The sequence below is a fragment of the Oncorhynchus nerka genome, unplaced genomic scaffold (genome assembly GCF_034236695.1).
Source record: "Oncorhynchus nerka isolate Pitt River unplaced genomic scaffold, Oner_Uvic_2.0 unplaced_scaffold_2159, whole genome shotgun sequence".
NCBI lineage: Eukaryota > Metazoa > Chordata > Actinopteri > Salmoniformes > Salmonidae > Oncorhynchus > Oncorhynchus nerka.
In genome coordinates, this window is record NW_027039137.1 from 9,160 (window position 1) to 21,934 (window position 12,775).

Below are 12,775 nucleotides of genomic sequence, written 5' to 3' on the forward strand. Positions count from 1 at the left end.
TATATCCACATAATATTCTTTCCTCATGATGCCATCTATTTTGTGAAGCGCACCAGTCCCTCCTGCAGCAAAGCACCCCCACAACATGATGCTTCCACCTCCGTGCTTCATGGTTAGGATGGTGTTCTTCGGCTTGCAAGCCTCGCCCTTTTTCCTCCAAACATAACGATGGTCATTATGGAAACTGTTCTATTTTTGTTTCATCAGACCAGAGTACATTTCTCCAAAAAGTACGATCTTTGTCCCCATGTGCAGTTGCAAACCGTAGTCTGGCTTTTTTATGGCAGTTTTGGAGCAGTGGCTTCTTTCTTGCTGAGCGGTCGTTCAGGTTATGTCTATGTCGGCACAGCACTGTGATCTATCAATCCACTGGGCACACACACTGGTTGAATCAACGTTTTTTCCATGTCATTTATATTTTTACACCCCACTAAAGTGTAAAATGTGAAAGCCCCCAAAATGTGTGCATTTGTGAAAAAAGATTTAGAAATATGTATCTAATAGTTGCTAAATGACATTCAAAAGATGGTGGTTAACAGAGTCAAACCTTAAAGGTCTGTAAATGTTTATTTTTACACTTGCCTTCAATTGTATCTAGTGTTGATCAAGGTCTAATAAACTATGGGAAATCCTCATAGGACCTTCGCATAGATAAGAGCACATTTTTTTCAGAATGTTTAGCCCCTCCCCTGAGGCTGTTCCATGCTCTATAAAAGGTGAGCCTCCATTGGCAGTCAGATCAATGAGCAGGAAGTAGTCACTATTTTTAGCCCTGTTAGAGCTGTTTGAAGATGTCTCTTTTAGAATGTCTTCTCCAGACATCGAGCACAGTGACACTGCTGGGGGCTCTGCTGTTTCTGCTGGCCCTTTACCGCCTCTCCTCTGGTTCCAACTCTGAGGAACAGGGGAAGCAGCCTCCAGGACCCAGGCCTCTGCCCCTGCTTGGTAACATGCTCCAGCTGGATCTCAAGAGGCCCTACCGCAGCCTCTGAGGTGAGAGGAAGTCCTGAGATTAAACTATGTTGTGATTGTTGATTTGATCTGTGACATTGTTTTATCTGGCTAAATATTTTCAAAATGTTGGTATTTTAGCAGGTATAAAACTTCCAGTTTCAATAGGCATGTATTGTCAAAGCAACATATTAATATATGTTGAGTACATGGTATTTCAACCAGTTAGCAATAGCTTTTGTCAACACAGGAGCCCTCTAAAATGTTTTTATTTTGATGTGGCCCTACTTTCCACACTCGCTCTGAGTTTCTGAATGTTTTCAGAGAATGTTCCTCCATTAATGTTCCATTTCAGGTTTTTAAATGCCAAGTGTTGTCAAATAATACAGGTGAAATGATGACCACTGTGCATTCACTCACATAATAGAGGCATTTGGCTTGAAAATTGTATCTGTCATAAATGCTAAAAGGGATTGTTTTGTGTGTTTTTACCCTATCTTAATAGTTTTCTTGTCACAGACCAAACAACTCACCAAAATAGCTCACACATACTTTAATCCAATTTATATTGCAACAATATCACTCCTGAAGATATGTGTCAACAGAATTATACTTTATTTGTTACAGAACTGCTTCCAACAACCTTTGTTTTTATATTTACATTTCATGCATTGTTTACTTCACAGGGTGTTTAAGTAACACCTGCATTGTTTTAAGTCACACACTGATCTCCACAGTCTTGTTTGGTTAATATATTTGGAATAACTTCTAGATGCTTTGAGAGCTTAGTTAAAGGGACAATCAGCAGTTCAAACTAAATTTGTCATCTCTCCCATGTCCTATTCGACTAGTAGTTCTGAAATGTTTATTACTTGCCTACATTTTACTCCCTCCTCTTCATTCATTCACCTTACTGTGAAATGCTTACTTACAAGCCCTTAACCAATAATACAGTTCAAGAAATAGAGTAAAAAAAATATTTACTAAATAAACTAAAGTTAAAAGTAACACCACAAAATAACAAAAACGAGGCATTATACAGGGGATACTAGTACCGATGCAATGTACAGGTTAGTCGAGGTCATTTCAACATTTAGGTGGGGGTAAAGTGACTATGCATAGATAGTAGCAGCAGTGTAAAAACAAGGGGGGGGGGGGGGGGTTAATGTAAATAGAAGCTGTTAATGAGCCTTTTGGACCTAGACTTGGTGCTCGGATACCGCTTGCCGTGCGGTAACAGAGAGAACAGTCTATGACTTGGGTGACTGGAGTCTTTGACAATTGTTTGGGCCTTCCTCTGACACCGCCTAGTATATAGGTCCTGGATGGCAGGAAGCTTGGCCCCAGTGACATACTGGGCCGTACGCACTACCCTCTGTAGCACCTTATGGTCAGATGCCGAGCAGTTGCTATACCAGGCGGTGACGCAACCATTCAGGATGCTCTCGATGGTGCAGCTGTAGAACCTTTTGAGGATCTAGGGACCCATGCCAAATATTTTCAGTCTCCTGAGAGGAAAAAGATGTTGTCGTGCTCTCTTCACTAAAATCTGCGTCCAGTTCGAGGTGAGTAATCGCTGTTCTGATATACTGAAGCTCTTTTCGGTCATAAGAGACGGTAGCAGGACATTATGTACAAAATTACCAACAATGCGAAAAAACAAACATTGTCTCTTATGAAAGTATCTGGGGCAGGCACTCTCGAAAATCCCATCCTTCGCTTGTAATTTTTTTTAAATGTCTGTTGCCACACTTAATTCTGTCACTTATCACCCCCCCACCCGCCCCCATAGGGAGGGCCGGAGGGATGTTGAGAGAGCACTGCAGTTATTGTCTGAGCTAAGAGAGCAGTGCACGTTGGGACATCTTTTTACCAGTTGTAGGAAAGCTTTTAAATAGTCATTACGGAGACCCTATTTCCAACCCTTTTTCCATAAAACGTGTTAATACGTTTTTAACTAGGCAAGTCAGTTGAATACCTACCAGTATTTAAGAATACATTCTTATTTACAATGACTGCCTACACTGGCCAAACCTGGACAACGCTGGACCAATTGTGCGCCGCACCCTATGGGACTCCCAATCACAGCTGGTTGTGATACAGCCTGGATACATTAAGAAATAATGGAGACGAAGCACTGGAAAACGACTCAGAGGGGGTTTAAACTGCATTCTAATGTTGACTGCTTAGAGAAATCCTCAATGAAACTGACATTAAATATGGAGAATGATACATTTGCCTCTGTTGGCCATCAAGTAGCCTATTCATGTATATGCCATTATAGGCTACCATTTTGATACAATAAATATGTGGAAATGGCGATATCACTGGAGTCATTACAAATCAATGTGTGCCACTTTTGTAGCCTATCTGGTCCTGGAAAACCAATTTATAGAAAAATTGCCCGTAGGCGTGTGACGATGGTGACAGGTGTGAGGGATAATGAGCAGCCTGATGACCTAGAGGCCAGAGAGGGAGCTCACTTGACACTGCATCACACTTGACACTGCATCACACTTGACACTGCATCACACTTGACACTGCATCACACTTGACACTGCATCACACTTGACACTGCAATTTAGCAAATGAACACTGAAGTGATAGATGTGCAGATGATGATGTGCAAGTAGAAATACATGTGTAAAAGAGCAAAAAAGGAAATTAAGAGCAAGGGGAACAACTACTCCAAGTCTCAGAGCGAGTGACGTTTGAAACGCTATTAGCGCTCACCCCGCTAACTAGCTAGCCATTTCACATCGTTACACCAGCCTAATCTTGGGAGTTGATAGGCTTGAAGTCATAAACAGCAGAGCTGCTGGCAAAACGCACGAAAGTGGTGTTTGAATGAATGCTTATGAACCTGCTGGTGCCTACCATCGCTCAGACTGCTCTATCAAATCATAGACTTAATTATAACATAATAACACACAGAAATGTGAGCCCTAGGTCATTTAATATGGTCGAATCCGGAAACTATCATCTCGAAAACAAGACATTTATTATTTCTGATACTGACCATAAGGGTACGAGCTGAGGAAAGAGAAGCATTCCACTTATTTTCTTTCTCCCATTCCCTTTCTCTCCAGCCGTCCTACTGGTGCAGCAGCCCCCGCATGGCCATGGTGAAGGAAGAGGAAGACGTGGAGAAGGCTCTGAAGGGAGAGTTCATCGAGGAGGAGCCAGCCGGACTGGTCTCAGGAGTCAAGATCAAACACCTGAACAAGGCAAGGTCTTAAATGCAACCTGTCCACCCAGTCCCAATTCGATCCCTACCCATCCCCTTGGCTGTAACCCAATGATGTCTGAAGATATGTAGAGTGGAAGCAACACACTGGAAGCTCCTCCACTACACTGCTTATACTGTCCAGACTCTTCAGTTCCCTATAAACAATGTGAGGTAGGTAGTTGGGTGGGCTTTTTACAGATGGGCTATGTACGGCTGCAGCGATGGGTAAGCTGCTCAGATAGCTGATGTTTAAAGTTAGTGAGGGAGATAAGTCCCCAACTTCAGCAAAAAAAAAAAATGGATCTATTTTCTATTATTATTATTATTATATATTTATTTATTTTGCAATTCGTTCCAGTCATTGGAAGCAGAGAACTAGAAGGAAAGGCGGCCAAAGTGGGTGTTGGCTTTGGGGATGACCAGTGAGCTATACCTGCTGGAGTGCGTGCTACGGGTGGGTGTTATGGTGACCAGTGAGCTGAGAAGGCGGGTCTTTACCTAGCAAAGACTTATAGATGACCTGGAGTCAGTGAGTTTGGCGACGAATATGTAGCCTAACCTATGGTCACCATAGTAGTAGCCTAACCAAAGTTGCTCTCCTGACTATACTCCTTTTGAAGACAACATTCCTTCATGTCAGCTGTATATTGGCAGTTCTCAGTCTCAATGTAGGGGGCTTAGTCTATATGGTTTTTGTTCTTCCATCCCTATCAGGTGTGTTACAGAAAATATACCGTTCACAAGTCAAAACAGTTACAGCAACCGCATCAAACTACATTATGGAAAGCACTTGAAAGATCCACTGTCAATGATGGTATAGCATCTGTCTTCAGGAGTAGCATCCTGACAAGACCCATTGAATGTTCTCACCAATTGATGAAGCAACTTCGCTCAAAATGTGCACTGCACTCGCGTGACATGGTCAGAACTTTCGGTGCAGCCAATGCTGTTTGTCTTAATTTTTTGGAAATCGGTGTAGTTAAATTAACACTGACTTGGAATTCTGGTAAGTAGCTTGCTAGCTAAAAGTCACAACGCAGGTAAAAAAGGCTTAGTTACCAGTTTAGTTCTGCCAAGTTCCGCCTAAGCTATGTTACTGTTTGTAAACAAAGCCGTATGATGCGTACATGTGATGATGGTTTTAAGGTGTAACATATTTAAATTAGTTAAGATTATAAGACTCTACCATTGGTGTTTAACATCTCCGGCTTTACATGACATGACATCTCGGACATCTTTGCCCGAGATGGCATAGCAGTTCAGACGTCTTTTGTCCTCGTCTTGTCGTGTGTATATATATATATTTACAACTTTTTTCACATACATTTTATTTTTATTTTCCATCAACTCATCTTCAATACACTCTCCTGCAACCTGCCTCACCAATTGATATGTATAAATACGTATTATTTACCTCAAATCTGCAATCAAATCTGCAATCCTCCAAGAAGCTAGCCAGAAGCTAGCCAGAAGCTAGCCAGAAGCTAGCCAGAAACTCCAAGAAGCTAGCCAGGAGCTAGCCAGAAGCTAATCAGAAGCTAGTTAGCTTCTTTACTGGCAACTCGTTAGTATTCAGCTAACCACGGTTTGTGGTCATCAGCTATCCTTTAACTCGAAAATCTATCGCCAGTTTTGTACGGCGCAGCGCGGCTTGGAACGGAACATACCGGACCGATTTTTCTCTCCATGTCCCTGGATTTCAACTGCTCTCTGGACATTCACTCCCGGATCTCACAGCTAGCTGGCTGCTATCCGTGTGTCTATCTGCTTTCGTCGATTCCGGAGCAAACATCAATTACTCCGGAGCTAGTCAGCTCCGTCAATCACTCCTGAGCTCCGTCAATCACTCCTGGGCTGCAGTCACCTATCCGGACCCGTTTTACTGCCTACGCGGAGCCCCACCGGGCCTTCACAACTGGACTGCCGACGTTATCTACCCGAAGGATATCCGGCTGGCTCCTCCGTCGCGACGTTAACTGAACGCCCATCTGCGGCCTGCTAACCGTTAGCTGTCTTACCGGCTGCTCTCAGAATAGACAATCGGACAATTTATTTATTTTTATTATTATTATGTTTCTTCTTGGGCCTCTAACTATATCTATTGTTTTTATTTTTTTTGTTGTTGTGTGATTTGGACTAATCCCCTCTACAACACGGAACTCCACTAATCTATTGACGGAACGCAAGAGGTGGCTAACAGACCTCCATCCTATGCTAGCTTGCTACCGATGTCCTGGCTAGCTGTCTAAATCGCCGTGACCCCCAAACCAACCTCTCCACTCCCTGGACCCTTTTGATCACTCGACTAAGGATGCCTCTCCTTAATGTCAATATGTCTTGTCCATTGCTGTTCTGGTTAGTGTTTATTGGCTTATTTCACTGTAGAGCCTCTAGTCCTGCTCACTATACCTTATCCAACTTATTAGTTCCACCACCCACACATGCAATGACATCTCCTGGTTTCAATGATGTTTCTAGAGACTATCTCTCTCTTCATCACTCAATACCTAGGTTTACCTCCACTGTATTCACATCCTACCATACCTTTGTCTGTACATTATACCTTGATGCTATTTTATCGCCCCCAGAAACCTCCTTTTACTCTCTGTTCCAGACGTTCTAGACGACCAATTCTTATTGCTTTTAGCTGTACCCTTATTCTTCTCCTCCTATGTTCCTCTGGCGATGTAGAGGTGAATCCAGGCCCTGCAGTGCCTAGCTCCACTCCTATTCCCCAGGCGCTCTCTTTTGATGACTTCTGTAACCGTAATAGCCTTGGTTTCATGCATGTTAACATTAGAAGCCTCCTCCCTAAGTTTGTTCTTTTCACTGCTTTAGCACACTCTGCCAACCCAGATGTTCTAGCTGTGTCTGAATCCTGGCTTAGGAAGACCACCAAAAATTCAGAAATTTTAATTCCAAACTACAACATTTTCAGACAAGATAGAACTGCCAAAGGGGGCGGTGTTGCAATCTACTGCAAAGATAGCCTGCAGAGTTCTGTCCTACTATCCAGGTCTGTACCCAAACAATTTGAACTTCTACTTTTAAAAATCCACCTCTCTAAAAACAAGTCTCTCACCGTTGCCGCCTGCTATAGACCACCCTCTGCCCCCAGCTGTGCTCTGGACACCATATGTGAACTGATTGCCCCCCATCTATCTTCAGAGCTCGTGCTGCTAGGCGACCTAAATTGGAACATGCTTAACACCCCAGCCATCCTACAATCTAAACTTGATGCCCTCAATCTCACACAAATTATCAATGAACCTACCAGGTACCCCCCCAAAGCCTTAAACACGGGCACCCTCATAGATATCATCCTAACCAACTTCCCCTCTAAATACACCTCTGCTGTCTTCAACCAAGATCTCAGCGATCACTGCCTCATTGCCTGCATCCGTAATGGGTCAGCGGTCAAACGACCTCCACTCATCACTGTAAAACGCTCCCTGAAACACTTCAGCGAGCAGGCCTTTCTAATCGACCTGGCCGGGGTGTCCTGGAAGGATATTGATCTCATCCCGTCAGTAGAGGATGCCTGGATATTTTTTAAAAATGCCTTCCTAACAGTCTTAAATAAACATGCCCCATTCAAGAAAATTAGAACCAGGAACAGATATAGCCCTTGGTTCTCCCCAGACCTGACTGCCCTTAACCAACACAAAAACATCCTATGGCGTTCTGCATTAGCATCGAACAGCCCCCGTGATATGCAGCTGTTCAGGGAAGCTAGAAACTGTTATACACAGGCAGTTAGAAAAGCCAAGGCTAGCTTTTTCAAGCAGAAATTTGCTTCCTGCAACACTAACTCTAAAAAGTTCTGGGACACTGTAAAGTCCATGGAGAATAAGAACACCTCCTCCCAGCTGCCCACTGCACTGAAGATAGGAAACACTGTCACCACTGATAAATCCACCATAATTGAGAATTTCAATAAGCATTTTTCTACGGCTGGCCATGCTTTCCACCTGGCAACTCCTACCCCGGTCAACAGCACTGCACCCCCAACAGCAACTCGCCCAAGCCTTCCCCATTTCTCCTTCTCCCAAATCCATTCAGCTGAAGTTCTGAAAGAGCTGAAAAATCTGGACCCCTACAAATCAGCCGGGCTAGACAATCTGGACCCTTTCTTTCTAAAATTATCTGCCGAAATTGTTGCCACCCCTATTACTAGCCTGTTCAACCTCTCTTTCGTGTCATCTGAGATTCCCAAAGATTGGAAAGCAGCTGCGGTCATCCCCTCTTCAAAGGGGGGACACTCTTGACCCAAACTGCTACAGACCTATATCTATCCTACCATGCCTTTCTAAGGTCTTCGAAAGCCAAGTCAACAAACAGATTACCGACCATTTCGAATCTCACCATACCTTCTCTGCTATGCAATCTGGTTTCAGAGCTGGTCATGGGTGCACCTCAGCCACGCTCAAGGTCCTAAGCGATATCTTAACCGCCATCGATAAGAAACATTACTGTGCAGCCGTATTCATTGATCTGGCCAAGGCTTTCGACTCTGTCAACCACCACATCCTCATCGGCAGACTCGACAGCCTTGGTTTCTCAAATGATTGCCTCGCCTGGTTCACCAACTACTTCTCTGATAGAGTTCAGTGTGTCAAATCGGAGGGTCTGCTGTCCGGACCTCTGGCAGTCTCTATGGGGGTGCCACAGGGTTCAATTCTTGGACCGACTCTCTTCTCTGTATACATCAATGAGGTCGCTCTTGCTGCTGGTGAGTCTCTGATCCACCTCTACGCAGACGACACCATTCTGTATACTTCCGGCCCTTCTTTGGACACTGTGTTAACAACCCTCCAGGCAAGCTTCAATGCCATACAACTCTCCTTCCGTGGCCTCCAATTGCTCTTAAATACAAGTAAAACTAAATGCATGCTCTTCAACCGATCGCTATCTGCACCTACCCGCCTGTCCAACATCACTACTCTGGACGGCTCTGACTTAGAATACGTGGACAACTACAAATACTTAGGTGTCTGGTTAGACTGTAAACTCTCCTTCCAGACCCATATCAAACATCTCCAATCTAAAGTTAAATCTAGAATTGGCTTCCTATTTCGCAACAAAGCATCATTCACTCATGCTGCCAAACATACCCTTGTTAAATTGACCATCCTACCAATCCTCGACTTTGGCGATGTCATTTACAAAATAGCCTCCAATACCCTACTCAACAAATTGGATGCAGTCTATCACAGTGCTATCCGTTTTGTCACCAAAGCCCCATATAATACCCACCATTGCGACCTGTACGCTCTCGTTGGCTGGCCCCTCGCTTCATACTCGTCGCCAAACCCACTGGCTCCATGCATTCTACAAGACCCTGCTAGGTAAAGTCCCCCCCTTATCTCAGCTCGCTGGTCACCATAGCATCTCCCACCTGTAGCACACGCTCCAGCAGGTATATCTCTCTAGTCACCCCCAAAACCAATTCTTTCTTTGGCCGCCTCTCCTTCCAGTTCTCTGCTGCCAATGACTGGAACGAACTACAAAAATCTCTTAAATTGGAAACACTTATCTCCCTCACTAGCTTTAAGCACCAACTGTCAGAGCATCTTACAGATTACTGCACCTGTACATAGCCCACCTATAATTTAGCCCAAACAACTACCTCTTTCCCAACTGTATTTAATTAATTTATTTATTTTGCTCCTTTGCACCCCATTATTTTTATTTCTACTTTGCACATTCTTCCATTGCAAAACTACCATTCCAGTGTTTTACTTGCTATATTGTATTTACTTTGCCACCATGGCCTTTTTTGCCTTTACCTCCCTTCTCACCTAATTTGCTCACATTGTATATAGACTTGTTTTTTTACTGTATTATTGACTGTATGTTTGTTTTACTCCATGTGTAACTCTGTGTCGTTGTATGTGTCGAACTGCTTTGCTTTATCTTGGCCAGGTCGCAATTGTAAATGAGAACTTGTTCTCAACTTGCTTACCTGGTTAAATAAAGGTGAAATAAAATAAATAAATAACAAATAAAGCCAGAGGTAATGCCTGCCACATGAATCTAAGTGTTTGACATGGGGGGAAGGGACCAGTAACTTTATCAGCTTTTCCAATGTAACAGCTACAGTACTTTTTCATACTTGGGTCAAACTGCTATGAACTGGTTACATTCAAATATCATCGAATTTGATGAAAAACATGATTGTCACTGTCCGGGACCTTTAATAAACCATGCATTTAGTCTTATTTTATGTTCTACAGCTGTCCAAGAAATATGGGTCTGTTTTCACGGTTCATTTTGGACCCACAAAAGTGGTCATCCTGGCAGGATACAAGACGGTCAATCAAGCGCTGGTCAACCATGCAGAGGAGTTTGGGGACAGGGGCATGCTTCCTGTGTTCTATGACTTCACCAATGGACATGGTAATGTGGGATATGAGAAACTTGTAATCTGAGTAAATGTTGCATTCTAGACAATATTCTGTCAAGCAAGTATATTTGGTGCTACAACAACAGACCCAAATAGTTGACAAATGTATTTTCTCCTGACATGATTAATTCCTGACACCTGAACAATATTATTTTTCAATACTGGTAGGTATTCTGTTTGGCAATGGCGAATCATGGAAAGAGATGAGGCGCTTTGCCCTGGCAAACCTTAGACTTTAGGATGGGCAAGAAAAGGATTGAAGAGAAAATCTTAGAGGAATCTCACTACCTGATTGAAGTGTTTGAAAATCACAAGGGTAAGAATTTGTAGTTCTGATTTGAAAACCAAAAAACAGGTTACATAATTTTTTTCCCCCCTAGGTTTGCTAATTAAATGTCTGATGTCCTTTGTAACAGGTAAAGCATTCGACACGTCCCAGCCATTGAATTACGCTGTCTCCAACATAATCTCCAACATTGTGTACGGCAGCAGGTTTGAATACTCTGACCCCAAGTTCAAAGCCACTGTAAAACGAGCCAACGACAATCTCCGAATTGGTGGCTCCGTTTCAATACAGGTACATTATGTTTAATTTGTTTCTCACTCAGAGAATAATGGCAAACTGGTCACACTTAATTAAATAATTATTCAAATTTGTACTAGACTAAAAGAGGGTAATTCATGCTTTACTTTTTTATGGGGAGGTAGTTGTACAACATGTTCCCCTGGGTGGGCCCTTGGCTGAAAAGCAGGAAGCTTTTGTTGAAGAATATTGAGAAAAACAAGAAGGAGATGGAGGAGCTGGTGAGGGGGCTGAAGGAGACTCTCAACCCTCAGATGTGTAGAGGCTTTGTGGACTCGTTCCTCGTCCGAAAGCAGACCCTGGAGGTATGACATCTCACTACAGTTAAAAACAAGATAACTCATGTAAAATATACTGTGTTGGTAAAATGTATATAGGTTCAGAATGTTTGAAACAGCACAGTTAGAAATATATGGCAAATATAAATCAAACTGAATGGTCTTCAGAGATAGATGGGTGGGTTTGAGGGTAGCTGAAGGAGAGGATTAAAAACAAACAAAATATGACTATTTTTAGAATACATTGTGTCCATAAAATGTATATATTATGTACTGTATAAGCTGGAAGTATTATTAACACTTTGTTCTAGCTAGCTATTTGTGTAGTTAGCTATCAAGTAAACACAATGATAGAGTGTTTGTGTTTACAACACTCGAGTGTTGTCCATTAATTTACTTCAATTAGGGGAGGGGTGGTAGGGTTAGGGGAAACAATAAAAGAACATGTATTTAAAAAGCTCTCTCGCTCACTTGCTCTCTCTCTCATATACACTACCGGTCAAAAGTTTTAGAACACCTACTCATTCAAGGGTTTTCTTCATTTTTAATGTTTTCTACATTGTAAAAATAATAGTGAAGACATCCAAACTATGAAATAACTCATATGGAATCATGTGTTAAACAAATCTAAATATATTTCATATTTGAGATTCTTCAAAAAGCCACTCTTTGCCTTTGACAGCTTTGCACACTCTAGGCATTTTCTCAACCAGCTTCTGTCACACCCTGATCTTTCACCTGTCTTTCACCTGATTTTTCACCCCTCTCCCCCTCTCCAGGTGTACCTGTGTTCTGTTTGTCTATTGCCCATCTACCCTAATATCCCTGTGTATTTATACCTGTGTTGTGTTTGTCTATTGCCAGTTTGTTTTATTCATAACTACCAGAGTTTTCCCTCTTGCTCCTGTCCTGTCTATAATGCCTGTTTTCTAGTTTAGAACTACTGCTAAAGCAACACTCGAGTGGTTTAAGGGAAAACATTTAAAGGTTTTGGAATGGCCTAGTCAAAGCTCAGACCTCAATCCAATTGTGAATCTGTGGTATGACTTAAAGATTGCTGTACACCAGCGGAACCCATCCAATTTGAAAGAGCTGGAACAGTTTCGCCTTGAAGAATAGTTAGGCACGCTCTAGTTCTGTTTTTTTGTAATAATTCTTGTTTGTTTCAAGAAAAATATTTTGCATCTTCAAAGTGGTAGATCTCAAATCAAATCAAATTTTATTTGTCACATACACATGGTTAGCAGATGTTAATGCGAGTGTTCTAGTTCTGACAATGTAGTAATAACCAACAAGTAATCTAACTAACAATTTCAAAACTACTGTCT

General features: G+C 42.5%; 1 pseudogene; it reads left to right on the top strand.

The window, feature by feature from the left end:
* Positions 1-908: 908 nt before the first annotated feature.
* LOC135567310 (cytochrome P450 2K1-like) lies at positions 909-11,855 on the top strand (annotated as a pseudogene).
* The last annotated feature ends 920 nt before the right edge of the window (positions 11,856-12,775 follow it).